The sequence below is a fragment of the Scyliorhinus canicula genome, chromosome 19 (genome assembly GCF_902713615.1).
Source record: "Scyliorhinus canicula chromosome 19, sScyCan1.1, whole genome shotgun sequence".
NCBI classification, from domain to species: domain Eukaryota; kingdom Metazoa; phylum Chordata; class Chondrichthyes; order Carcharhiniformes; family Scyliorhinidae; genus Scyliorhinus; species Scyliorhinus canicula.
In genome coordinates, this window is record NC_052164.1 from 50,983,227 (window position 1) to 50,996,271 (window position 13,045).

Here is a 13,045-nt window from a genome sequence, read left to right on the forward strand (position 1 = left end):
GAAACAACGGAAACAACAAAAACAGGAACGACAGAAACAACAGCAATGAAACAACGACTTGTACACAATGGCAAAGCACACCAGCATCCAAGGCGGATGAGACAATAAATCAACACCACAAGCACAGAAAAAAAGTCCATGCCAGTCAACATCAGTGATGTGACCATGCAGACACCTCGGGATGACGCATTGGGTACTTAAGATAACAAGGAACACCAACAACATTCACAGCGGACTTGCAATATCAATATCACCACGTCATCAACCACAAAAAGAAAAAAAAAAGCTCTGAACAAATTCATCAAGTTTGGACTCATAAATGTTTTTATTAAGATTGGACATATAAATACATTGGCTTTGTTAACTAAGGCAATAGCATCATCACTTGTATAGATACGCATATCATAAGTTACTGTTTTGTATAAAATTTCTTTAATGATGTACAGAAACTATGTAATGAGAAAAAGGGGGATGTGGTGATCGTAGATTGACCAGAAAAAAAAAAACAACAGAGCAAACACGAGCGGGAGAGCTATAAATACACTGGGACAGGATGTACAATTTTCTTTAACGATGTTCAGAAAATATGTTAAGAGAAAAAGGGGGATGTGGTGATCACAAGTTAACCAGATGCAACACAACTGAGCGACCACTAGAGGGAGCACGGGAGAGCCATATAAATAGATCAGGACAGGAAGTGAGGACACACTCTTCACAGCAGGGGGGCTGGTAAGCAGGACACACAGCAAGCAAAGCTGGTAGTTAGCACTGGAAGGTAGTTCTAGGTCGAGCTCTGGAAACTGAACGAACCCACAATAAAGCATCTTCTCCACACTTGAGACTGCGAGCTTTATTAAGACACGAGGAACAACACACGTGGGTTTCCTCCGGGTGCTCCGGTTTCCTCCCACAGTCCAAAGATGTGCGGGTTAGGTGGATTGGCCATGCTAAATTGCCCGTAGTGTCCTAATTAAAGTAAGGTTGGGGGGGGGGGGTTGTTGGGTTACGGGTATAGGGTGGATACATGGGTTTGAGTAGGGTGATCATGGCTCGGCACAACATTGAGGGCCGAAGGGCCTGTTCTGTGCTGTACTATTCTATGTTCTAATACTGTGGCTACCAGGGCAGGTCAAAGGCTAGGGATCCTACTCACCTCCTGACCCACCAAAGGATGTCCACCATCTACAAGGCACCAGTCAGGAATGTAATGGCATACTCTCCACTTGCCTGGATGAGTGCAGCCCCAACAACACTCAAGAAGCTTGACACCATCCAGGACAAAGCAGCCCACTTGATTGCTCCTCCTTCCACAAACCTGCAAATCCTCCACCCCACTGACGAACAGTGGCAGTCATGTGTACCATCTACAAGATGCAAAGCAGTAACTCATCAAGGTTCGTTAGACAGCACCTTCCAAACCGATTAGCACTACCATCTAGAAGGATAAGAGCAGCAGATACTTGGGAACCCCACCACCTGGAGGTTCCTCTCCAAGTCACTCGTCACCCCGACTTGGAAATATATCACTGTTCCTTCACTGTCGCTGGGGCAAAATTCTGGAACTCCCTCCCTAACAGCATAGTGGGTGTACGTACACCTGAAGTACTGTCATGGCAGCACAGTGGTTAGCACAATTGCTTCATAGCTCCAAGGTCCCAAGTTCGATTCCTGGATTGGGCCACTGTCTGTGAGGAGTCTGCACGTTCCCCCTGTGTCTGTGTGGGTTTCCTCCCGATGCTCCGGTTTCCTCCCACAGTCCAAAGATATGCAGGTTAGCAGGATTGTCCATGCTAAATTGCCTTAGCGTACAAAAAAAATGATTAGGTGGGATTAAGGGTTACGGGGATCGGTGGAAGTATGGGGATAGGTACGATGCTCTTTCCATGGGCAAGTGTATAATTGAAGCTCCGAGTGGCTTCCTTTTGCACTGTAAATTCTATGATTCTACGACTGCAGTGGTTCAAGAAGGCAACTCATCACCACCTACTGAAGGGCAACTAGGGATGGGCAATAAATGCTGGCCTAACCAGTGATGCCCACATTGCCTAAATTGATTTTTTAAAATGTAAATATTGCGCATGGGTATAATTTGGGAATATATTGAGAATGGGTGTATTTTGGGAATGGGTGTATTTTGGTTGCATTTAGGGGGTGGTTATATTTTCAGAATTTTAGGGAATCGGTGTCTTTTAGTATATTTTGGGAATTGGCATATTTTGGGAATGGGTGTATTTTGGGAACGGGTGTATTTTGCTTTATTTTGGGAATGGGTATATTTTGGGGTTTATGCTAATTGTCTTGCCCGATCGTGACGCAATCAACATGCGCCATCGCTGAGGGGGCGTGGCCTGGAGTCAGTGCTTCGCGGAGCGGCGGCTGGAGCTGGAGTTGGAGGTGAGCCCGGGGCGCGGGATCGGAGGTGCGGGGAGCTGGCAGCGCGGGGCCCGAAGGAGCCGGGGCAACGGGAACGGGGAGCAGAGTGGCTGCCGGGGGAACGGGGCCGGGGAGCGGACCGGCTTCCGTGGGAACGGGACCGGGGAGCGGAGCGGCTGCCGGGGGAACGGGGCCGGGGAGCGGGAGCCAGGGCTTTGCTGTCATTCACTCTCCCGAGTTCCCAGGTCCGACCGTTCCCGTGTCCGCGGTCCACTGCTCCACCCCCTTACCGTCCAGTGCTCATCCTTCCCCCTTCCGTGGCACTGCTGCTCCCCATCCCTCTTCTTGGGCACTCCCCACCCCCCTTCCCATCCACTGCACCCACCACCCAGGCACCATGGTGTCTGCACCAGCCATCAAGGACCAAACTGTCCAATCCCATTTTCCAACCAATGGGCTGGTGTGCTGTGATGTTTCAACTGCTCATCTAAATTCTTATTAAATGTGAGGGTTCCTGCCTCTAGAGACCAGGGATGTGCTTCTGAGGTTGTATAAGGCCCGATCCGGTTGTATAAGGTCAGACCCGATTCAGGGTATTGTGAGCAGTTTTGGGCCCTGTATCTAAGGAAGGACGTGCTGACCTTGGAAAGGGTCCAGAGGAGGTTCACAAGAATGATTCTCGGAAGGAAGAGCTTGTCGTATGAGGAATGGTTGAGGACTCTGGGTCTGTATTCGTTGGCGTTTAGAAGGATGAGGGTGGATCTTATTGAAACTTGAAGGATACTGCGAGGCCTGGATAGAGTAGACATGGAGAGGATGTTTCCACTTGTAAAATAAACTAGAACCAGAAGACACAATCTCAGACTGAAGGGACGATCCTTTAAAACAGAGATGAGGAGGAATTTCTTCAGCCAGAGTGTGGTGAATCTGTAGAACTCTATGTCGCAGAAGGCTGTGGAGGCCAAAGCACGAGTGTCTTTAAGACAGAGATAGATAGGTTCTTGATTAATAAGGGGATCAGGGGTTATGGGGAGAAGGCAGGAGAATGGGGATGAGAAACATATCAGCCACGATTGAATGGCAGAGCAGACTTGATGGGCCGAGTGGTCTAATTCTGCTCCTATGTCTTATGGTCTTACTGCCCTTTCAGGCAGCGAATTCCAGATTCCCACCAGCACTGGTGAAAAAACCTTTCCTCAAATCCCCTTTAAATCTCCTGCCCCTTAACCTTAAATTGATGCCCCCTGGTTATTGATCCCTCTGCAAACGGCAACATTTTCTTCCTATCTACCCTATCTCCCTCATTTTGCATACCAAAATCAGGTCCCCCTTCAGCCTTCTCCGCTTCAAGAAAACAACTCCAACCTAACTAGCATCTCTTCATTTCCTTTTTCTAGGAACTGAGAGTCTGGTTTACTGTGCAGATATTTGGGTGGGGTGAGATGATGCACTGTTTGGTGAAGGAAGGATGTGATTTATTTCACACAAGAATTACACAGTTTTCCACCTACATGTAATGTGTAGGGTTAGAGACACGTGTGGGACCAGCTAGCTGACTGTTGCGCACATGATTCTATCCCCCAACGTATCAGTAATAACCTTTATTATTGTCACAAGTAGGCTTACATTAACACTGCAATGGAGTTACTGTGAAAATCCCCTAGTCGCCACACTCCGGCACCTGTTCGGGTACACTGAGAGAGAATTCAGAATGTCCAAATTATCTAACAGTCCACCTTTCTGGATTTGTGGGAGAAAACATGGGGAGAACGTGCGGACTCCACACAGACATTGACCCAAGCTGGGAGTCAAACATGGGGAGAACGTGCGGACTCCACACAGACATTGACCCAAGCTGGGAGTCAAACCCTGGTGTTGTGAAGCAACGGTGTTAACACAGTGCTGCTGCGCTGCCCTCACCTCAAAATAACACGTGACATTGTTGCATCATTTTTTAATTGACATGAAAAGAACTTGCAATCTTGGCAAGGCCATTTTGGAATTAGAACTGGAGCAGGACTGGGGCGGCATGGTGGCACAGTGTTTAGCACTGCTGCCTCACAGCGCCAGGGACCCGGTTTCAATTCTGGCCTTGAGTGACTGTGCAAACTCCACAAAGACATTCTCCCGCTGTTTGCGTGGGTTTCCACCGGGTGCTCCGGTTTCCTCCCAAAATCCAAAGCAGTGCACGTTAGTTGGTTTGACCATGATAAATTACCCCCTGTTGTCCAAAAATGTGCATGTTAGTTGGGGTTATGGGGATAGGATGGGGGAAGTGGGCCTAGGTAGGGTGCTCTTTCAGAGGGTTTGTTGTAGACTCGATAAGATGAATGGCCTCCTGCACTATAGGAATTCTATGGTTCTCGGACCCTTCGCCTATCCATCTGGTTGGTGGGAAACTGGAAGAAATATATCTGTTTACGCCAGAATTTGAAATGAGATCTTGGGAATGGGACAAGGTTCATATACAGGAGATTATGTTCTCTGTTGGCCTCGACTGTGGTTTCAAACCTCTCCTCTTGGGATGGTACTTTGTTGTGAATTTAAGGGTTAAATTTGGTGGTAAGGAAAAACATAATAGGGCAGCAAGGTACAGAGTCTTGGCACTGCTCTCCCATTGCGCCGAGGACCTGGATTCTATCCCGGCTCTGGGTCACTGTCCCTGTGGAGTTTGCTCATTCCCCTGTGTCTGTGTGGTCTCACCACCACAACCCAAAGATGTGCAGGGTAGTTGGTTTGGCCACGTTAAATTGCCCCTTAATTGGAAAATTTAAAAAGAAAATTAATCAATAAAAGGTAAAACATAAGAGATGTTTTAAATCTGGAAGATTTAAGTAAGTAAATCAGTAAATAAGGGAAACCTTGCCCACTGGCAGGAAGGTGGGTAACTAGAGGAACAGAGATTTTAAAGTAATTATCAAAGGAAGAAAATGTGATGATGTGCAGTGAGTTGTTGTGATTTTCAATGCGTTGCCTGAAAGTTGGTGGAAGCGAGATCCAATAGTAACCTTTAAAAAAAGAAAATTGGATAAATATTTGAAAAATGTGCAGGTTATGGCGGAAAGAGCTTGGGGAGTGGCTGTCTTGATCTTTACAAACAAATGGAGTTTTGATGGCTCCTTTGCTGAATATGCACTGATCACCTTGTACCTTGTTAACCATTGCTTAGTTCAGTGCAAATGATGATCATTTAGCATTAACTATATTTGGGACATGTGGCCCAAAAGAAGTTACATCTCCGCCTTACTGATTGAGGTAAAGGGACTTCAAGTCACGTACACCACTCCATCATTGACTTGGATGGGGAACACCCTGTGGGAGTAAGCTAGAACTAACCAATGCCACAAAATACTAGTGTGACCAATCTTAACAGTTGAGATGTCGTTGGTGTACATTTGCCTTTACTTCGGTCCACCTAGTAAGTCATTCACAAAGTACCTTTGTTCCAAGGAAACTTCACCGCACTGCAGGTGCTCAGAAGACACGGCTAGTGAGGAGCAGCATGGTGGCGCAGTGGTTAGCACTGCCGATCACACGGCGCCGAGGACCCGGGTTCGACCCCAGGTCACTCTGTGTGGAGTTTGCATGTTCTCCTCGTGTCTGCGTGGGTCTTACCCCCCACAACACAAAACGTGTGCAGGATAGGTCAATTGGCTACGCTAAATTGCCCCTGAATTGGAAAAAATTGATTACTCTAAATTTATAAATAAAAACACGGCTTTTGGACATAGTCGCCGCACTCAGTGGTGAGGGCTGCACTGAAAACCAGATTCAGAAACTGAGGTTTGTGCTGGCCGAATGTCAGTAATGGTGGAATAAAGTCATAAAAGAACTTGAAGATGTAGAGGTAGGAGCTGATGTGGTCAGTGTGGACACTAGTGAGTGTGAGTGCTCAAGTGAGGAGCTTGTGAAATGCACCACGCACTGTTGCTTCACAGCTCCAGGGTCCCAGGTTTTATTCCCAGCTTGGGTCACTGTCTGTACAGAATCTGCACGCTCTCCCTGTGTCTGTGTGGGCTTCCTCCGGGTGTTTTGGCTTCCTCCCACAGCCCAAAGCTGTGCAAGTTCGGTGGATTGGTCATGATAAATTGCCCTTAGTGTTCAAAAAGGTTGGGTGGGGTTGCTGGGTTAGTGGGATGGGGTGCAGGTGGGGGCTTGAGTAGGGTGGTCTTTCCAAGGGCTGGTGCAGACTCGATTGGCTGAATGGCCTCCTGCACTGTAAATTCTATGATACTTGTGGTGTATCAGTTTACTTTACTTGGATTCTTGTTCTCTCTCGTGGAACTGAGAAAATTTATGCTGCACAGGTCTGTAAATCAGCAGTTCGTCCACATGGAGTTTCTTATCTTAGCCATGTATGTGGCATAGTAAGAAACAAGAAAAATACTTGCGGAAGACACGGCTAGTGAGAGGCAGCACGGTGGCGCAGTGGTTAGCACTGCTGATCTCATGGTGCCAAGGACCCTAGTTCGATCCCAGCCCCGGGTCACTGTCTGTGTGGAGTTTGCATGTTCTCCCTGTGTCTGCGTGGGTCAACAAGTTGGGAAATAATAGGCCAGTTGGCAAAGCCTAGCTGGCCTATTATTTCTGGTTGGTTCCCACCCGGCACACTGGTGTACTGTGAAGGCCCCACAACTGTGCCTCAAAATAATTACACATTAATCTGAATAAACTAAATTTAATCTTTGTTTTCAGCTCCGTGGTCGGCATCTCCAAGTCCTGATGAACCTTGGACCTCCCACGCATGTGCTGGCTGGGAATTGACTGCACTTGCACGGTTCAGAATACTTAACATTGGTCATGTGCATGGGCCTAACCGATGTAAAAAATAAAGCCAGAATTCTGCATGTGTGGCCCTTTCCGGCCTATGTGTGCACAGTTCAAATTGCCAAATTCAAAAATTCCGAACTGCACATGTGCAGCCCATTCCTGGCTGATGCATACGCAGGAGATTCCAGGTTCTTTGAGAATTTAAGACAAAAGGGCTCATATGCCTGCACAAAAAGCAAGAACTTAGAGGGCACAAAGCCTAGGAGAAGCGAAGAAGACGGGAGATGTTTATTAAAAAAACGGAGATGGCACGGTGTCACAGTGGTTTGCACTGCTGCCTCAGGGCACCGAGGACCAGGGTTCGATCCTGGCCCCAGGTCACTGTCCGTGTGAAGTTTGCACATTCTCCTGGTGTCTGCGTGGGTCTCACTTCCACAACCCAAAGATGTGCATTTTGGGAAAAAAATGAATTGGGCATTTTAAATTGAGGGAAGAAGACAGGTGACAAGCATAAACCAATAAAGTTAAGAAGAGAGTTAGGCTCCAATATTGTATTTGACATGAAAGATAAGAAAGCTGAGGATTTCATTGTAAACTGTGGCTTGACATGTTTGAGAAGTTTTAGAGATAAAGGGTTTTGCTAGAGGGCAGTTCAGTTGGAGAAAATAGTGTGCCTCAAAATCTTTTATAGTATAAAAGTGTGCCATGATGCAAAACAGGTTGGGAAGCGCTGCTTTAAACAGTGAAGTTGTTTTTGCTTGCTGCTCTCTGAATAAATGCAAGCTGACTCCTGGTGATGGGCAGATTTGGGTCACTCCTGTAAGTGACAAGGTGCCTCTTCTCTCCACATGGCAATCTGTTGTTAACTCAAGTTATTTTAATAACATTACTACAACAGGCATAAAATACAATATATGAATATTTCCTACATTTACCACACAGCATAATAGTCACTCTTCAGTTTATGACATATGCATTAGGATTAAGCCGCTTTGCCCTTTGAGTCTGCTCTGCCATTCAATAAAATCATGGTTGATCTGATTGTAACTTCAACCTCACATTCCTGCCTACCCCTGATAACTTTTCACACCCTTGTTTAGCAAGATTCTATTTGTTCTGTGTTAAAAATATTCAAAGATTCTGCTACCACTGCCTTTTGATGTGGAGATGCCGGCGTTGGACTGGGATGAGCACAGTAAGAAGTCTTACAACACCAGGTTGAAGTCCAACAGGTTTGTTTCAAACACCTGCTTTCGGAGCACTGCTCCTTCCTCGGGTGAATGAAGAGGTATGTTCCAGAAACATATATACCCAAATTCAAAGATGCCAGACAATGCTTAGAATGCGAGCAGTCGCAGGTAATCGAGTCTTTACAGATCCAGAGATAGAGGTAACCCCAGGTTAAAGAGGCGTGAACTGTCTCAAGCCAGGACAGTTTTCAGAATTTTGCACGCCCAGGCCAGATGGTGGGGGATGAATGTAATACGACATGAATCCCAGGTCCCGGTTGAGGCCGCACTTGTGTGCGGAACTTGGCTATAGGTTTCTGCTCGGTGATTCTGCGTTGTCACACGTCCTGAAGTCCGCCTTGGAGAACGCTTACCGGAGATCAGAGGCTGAATGCCCTTGACTGCTGAAGTGTTCCCCGACTGGAAGGGAACATTCCTGCCTGGTGATTGTCACGCGATGTCCGTTCATTCGTTGTTGCAGCGTCTGCATGGTCTCGCCAATGTACCACGCTTCGGGACATCCTTTCCTGCAGCGTATGAGCTAGACAACGTTGGCCGAGTCGCACGAGTATGTACCGCGTACCTGGTGGGTGTTGTTCTCACGTGTAATGGTGGTATCCATGTCGATGATCTTGCAATGTCTTGCAGAGATTGCCATGGCAGGGTTGTGTGGTTCGCTGATCTGAAGGCTGGGTAGTTTGCTGCAAACAATGGTTTGTTTGAGGTTGCGCGGTTGTTTGAAGGCAAGTAGTGGGGATGACCTTGGCTAGATGTTCATCTTCATCGATGATGTGTTGAAGGCTGCGAAGAAGATGTCATAGTTTCTCCGCTCCGTGAAAGTACTGGATGATGAAGGGTACTCTCGTTTTTTTCCTATGGACCCACAGTGAGGAATCGCTGAAACGACTACACGATGACATCAATAAGTTCCATCCCACCATCAGACTCACCATGGACTACTCTCCAAAACCAGTTGCATTCTTGGACATGCTCATCTCCATCAAGGACAGTCACCTCAGCACTTTGCTTTACCGCAAGCCCACGGATAACCTCACGATGCTCCACCTCTCCAGCTTCCACCCTAAACACATTAAAGAAGTCATCCCCTATGGACAAGCCCTCCGTATACACAGGATCAGCTCAGACGAGGAGCGTGACAGACATCTACAGACGCTGAAAGATGCCCTCGTACGAACAGGATATGGCGCTCGACTCATCGATCGACAGTTCCAACGCGCCACAGCAAAAAACCGCATCGACCTCCTCAGAAGACAAACACGGGACACAACCGACTGAGTACCCTTCGTCGTCCAGTACTTTCCCAGAGTGGAGAAACTACGACATCATCTTCGCAGCCTTCAACATATCATCGATGAAGATGAACATCTAGCCAAGGTCATCCCCACACCCCCCCTACTTGTCTTCAAACAACCGCGCAACCTCAAACAAACCATTGTTTGTAGCAAACTACCCAGCCTTCAGAACAGCGACCACGACACCACGCAACCCTGCCATGGCAACCTCTGCAAGATGTGCCAGATCATCGACATGGATACCACCATTACACATGAGAACGCCACCCACCAGGTACGCGGTACATACTCGTGCGACTCGGCCAACGTTGTCTAACTCGTACGCTGCAGGAAAGGATGTTCTGAAGTGTGGTACATTGGCGAGACCATGCAGATGCTGCGACAATGAATGACCGGACATCGCGCGACAATCACCAGGCAGGAATGTTCCCTTCCAGTCGGGGAACACTTCAGCAGTCAAGGGCATTCAGCCTCTGATCTCCGGATAAGCGTTCTCCAAGGCGGCCTTCAGGGTGCGCGACAACGCAGAATCGCCGAGCAGAAACTTATAGCCAAGCTCCGCACGCATGAGTGCGTCCTCAACCGGGACCTGGGATTCATGTCGCATTACATTCATCCTCCACCATCTGGCCTGGGCTTGCCAAATCCTACCAGCTGTCCTGGCTTGAGACAATTCACACCTCTTTAACCTGGGGTTACCCCGATCTCTGGATCTGTAAAGACTTGATTACCTGCGAATGTTCGCATTCTAAGCATTGTCTGGCACCTTTGAATTTGTCTTTATATATGTTTCTGGAACATACCTCTTCATTCACCTGAGGAAGGAACAGTGCTCTGAAAGCTAGTGTTTGAAACAAACCTGTTGGACTTTAACCTGGTGTTGTAAGACTTCTTACTGCCTTTTGAGGAAGAGAGTTCCAGAGACTCACGATCCTTTGAGAGAAACAATTTCTACTCATTGCCGCCATAAATTTTTTTTTTTTAGAACAGTACAGCACAGAACAGGCCCTTCAGCCCTCGATGTTGTGCCGAGCAATGATCACCCTACTTAAACCCACGTAACCCGTATACCCGTAACCCAACAATCCCCCCCATTAACCTTACACTACGGGCAATTTAGCATGGCCAATCCACCTAACCCGCACATCTTTGGACTGTGGGAGGAAACCGGAGCACCCGGAGGAAACCCACGCACACACGGGGAGGACGTGCAGACTCCACACAGACAGTGACCAAGCCGGGAATCGAACCTGGGACCCTGGAGCTGTGAAGCATTGATGCTAACCACCATGCTACCGTGAGGCCCTTAAATGAGTGACCCCCTTATTTTAAACAGTGACCCTCTAGTTCTCAATTCTCACACAAGGGGAAACATCCTCTCCACATCCACCCTGTCAATATCCGCCAGGATCTTAAAGGTTTTGATGAAGTTACCTCTGAGTCTTCTAAACTCTCGTGGACACAACCCTCATCTCTCCAATCTTTCCTCACAAGACAACATGCCCATTTCTGCTGTTAATCTAGTAAATCGTCTCTGAACTGCTTCTAAAAGCACTTACAGCTTTCTTTAAAGAAGACCAATACTATACACGATTCTCCAGATGTGGACTCACTAATGCCCTGTACAACTGAAGCATAACCTCCTACATTTATATTCAGTTCCCCTCATGATAGGCTTGTCAGTCTTACATCAAACACGTTACACTGCCTCTACAGATGGTATTCCAAATTCAGTCTAGGTTACCTGCAGTGTATTTAGAATAATAATAGCTCATTAACCTTTTACTTAATCGCTTGTCCGAAAAAGGATAACAATTTGTGTCTCAAATGTAAGAGCAAAGGTGCAGGATAATCACGGCGCAAGTGACTAATATTGCAGGGTAGCATCAAAGAATGGGGAGGGAGATGAGGTAAATCAGAAAGCCGAGATCAGATAAGACCTTAAGGTGACAAAAGTGAAATATTTCTGCAGATTCTTTGACTATGGTACATATGCAGATTCAGGTCGATGGTTGATTATTACTAGTGGTTTCCTGCAGGCTGAAGGGAGTCTGCATAGGCTTCCTAGCCTCTGCATGACGCTGAAGTATGAAGAACTCTGCAGGTTCTTGGGATGCAATCCATTCACTACGTGGGAGGTTCTGCCCAGGAACAGGTAGTGAAAAGTTTGTTGCGTGGAGAAAGGGCTGATGGTGGTATGCCTGGGAAGGCAGGATCTTGAATTTTGTGCATTGGGGTCATGGAGTTAATTGCAGTTTAGAAGCACAGTAGTATCAGAACTCTGCTGGTGTTTTGGGCAAGTAGTAGTTTGTATCACGTAGCCCCGCTTTCCAAGAAAGGTGGGGGAGAGGAAATAACAACTTTCGGCCAGTTATACTGTCGTTAGAACATAGAACATAGAACGATACAGCGCAGTACAGGCCCTTCGGCCCTCGATGTTGCACCGACATGGAAAAAAATCTAAAGGCCATCTAACCTACACTATGCCCTTATCATCCATATGCTTATCCAATAAATTTTTAAATGCCCTCAATGTTGGCGAGTTCACTACTGTTGCAGGTAGGGCATTCCACGGCCTCACCACTCTTTGCGTAAAAAACCCACCTCTGACCTCTGTCCTATATCTATTACCCCTCAATTTAAGGCTATGTCCCCTCGTGCTAGCCACCTCCATCCGCGGGAGAAGGCTCTCGCTGTCCACCCTATCTAACCCTCTGATCATTTTGTATGCCTCTATTAAGTCACCTCTTAACCTTCTTCTCTCTAACGAAAACAACCTCAAGTCCCCAAGATTTTCCCTCCATACCAGGCAACATCCTGGTAAATCTCCTCTGCACCCGTTCCAAAGCTTCCACGTCCTTCCTATAATGAGGCGACCAGAACTGTACGCAATACTCCAAATGCGGCCGTACTAGAGTTTTGTACAACTGCAACATGACCTCATGGCTCCGGAACTCAATCCCTCTACCAATAAAGGCCAACACACCATAGGCCTTCTTCACAACCCTATCAACCTGGGTGGCAACTTTCAGGGATCTATGTACATGGACACCGAGATCCCTCTGCTCATCCACACTACCAAGAATTTTACCATTAGCCAAATATTCTGCATTTCTGTTATTCTTTCCAAAGTGAATCACCTCACACTTCTCCACATTAAACTCCATTTGCCACCTCTCAGCCCAGCTCTGCAGCTTATCTATGTCCCTCTGTAACCTGCAACATCCTTCCGCACTGTCTACAACTCCACCGACTTTAGTGTCGTCTGCAAATTTACTCACCCATCCTTCTGCGCCCTCCTCTAGGTCATTTATAAAAATGACAAACAGCAAACAGTTAGTAGTGGATAAAATGCTAGAA

The 13,045-nt window shown here is 47.2% G+C and overlaps 1 protein-coding gene across 1 annotated transcript in view; it reads left to right on the forward strand.

Annotated features, from left to right (window-relative positions):
* Positions 1–2,312: 2,312 nt before the first annotated feature.
* ccdc47 (coiled-coil domain containing 47) overlaps positions 2,313–13,045 on the forward strand; it is a 55,389-nt gene continuing 44,656 nt past the window's right edge. The window contains exon 1 of the mRNA XM_038778847.1: positions 2,313–2,394. The gene's annotated coding sequence lies outside the window, so the exon portion shown is untranslated. The remainder of the gene's footprint in view (positions 2,395–13,045) is intronic.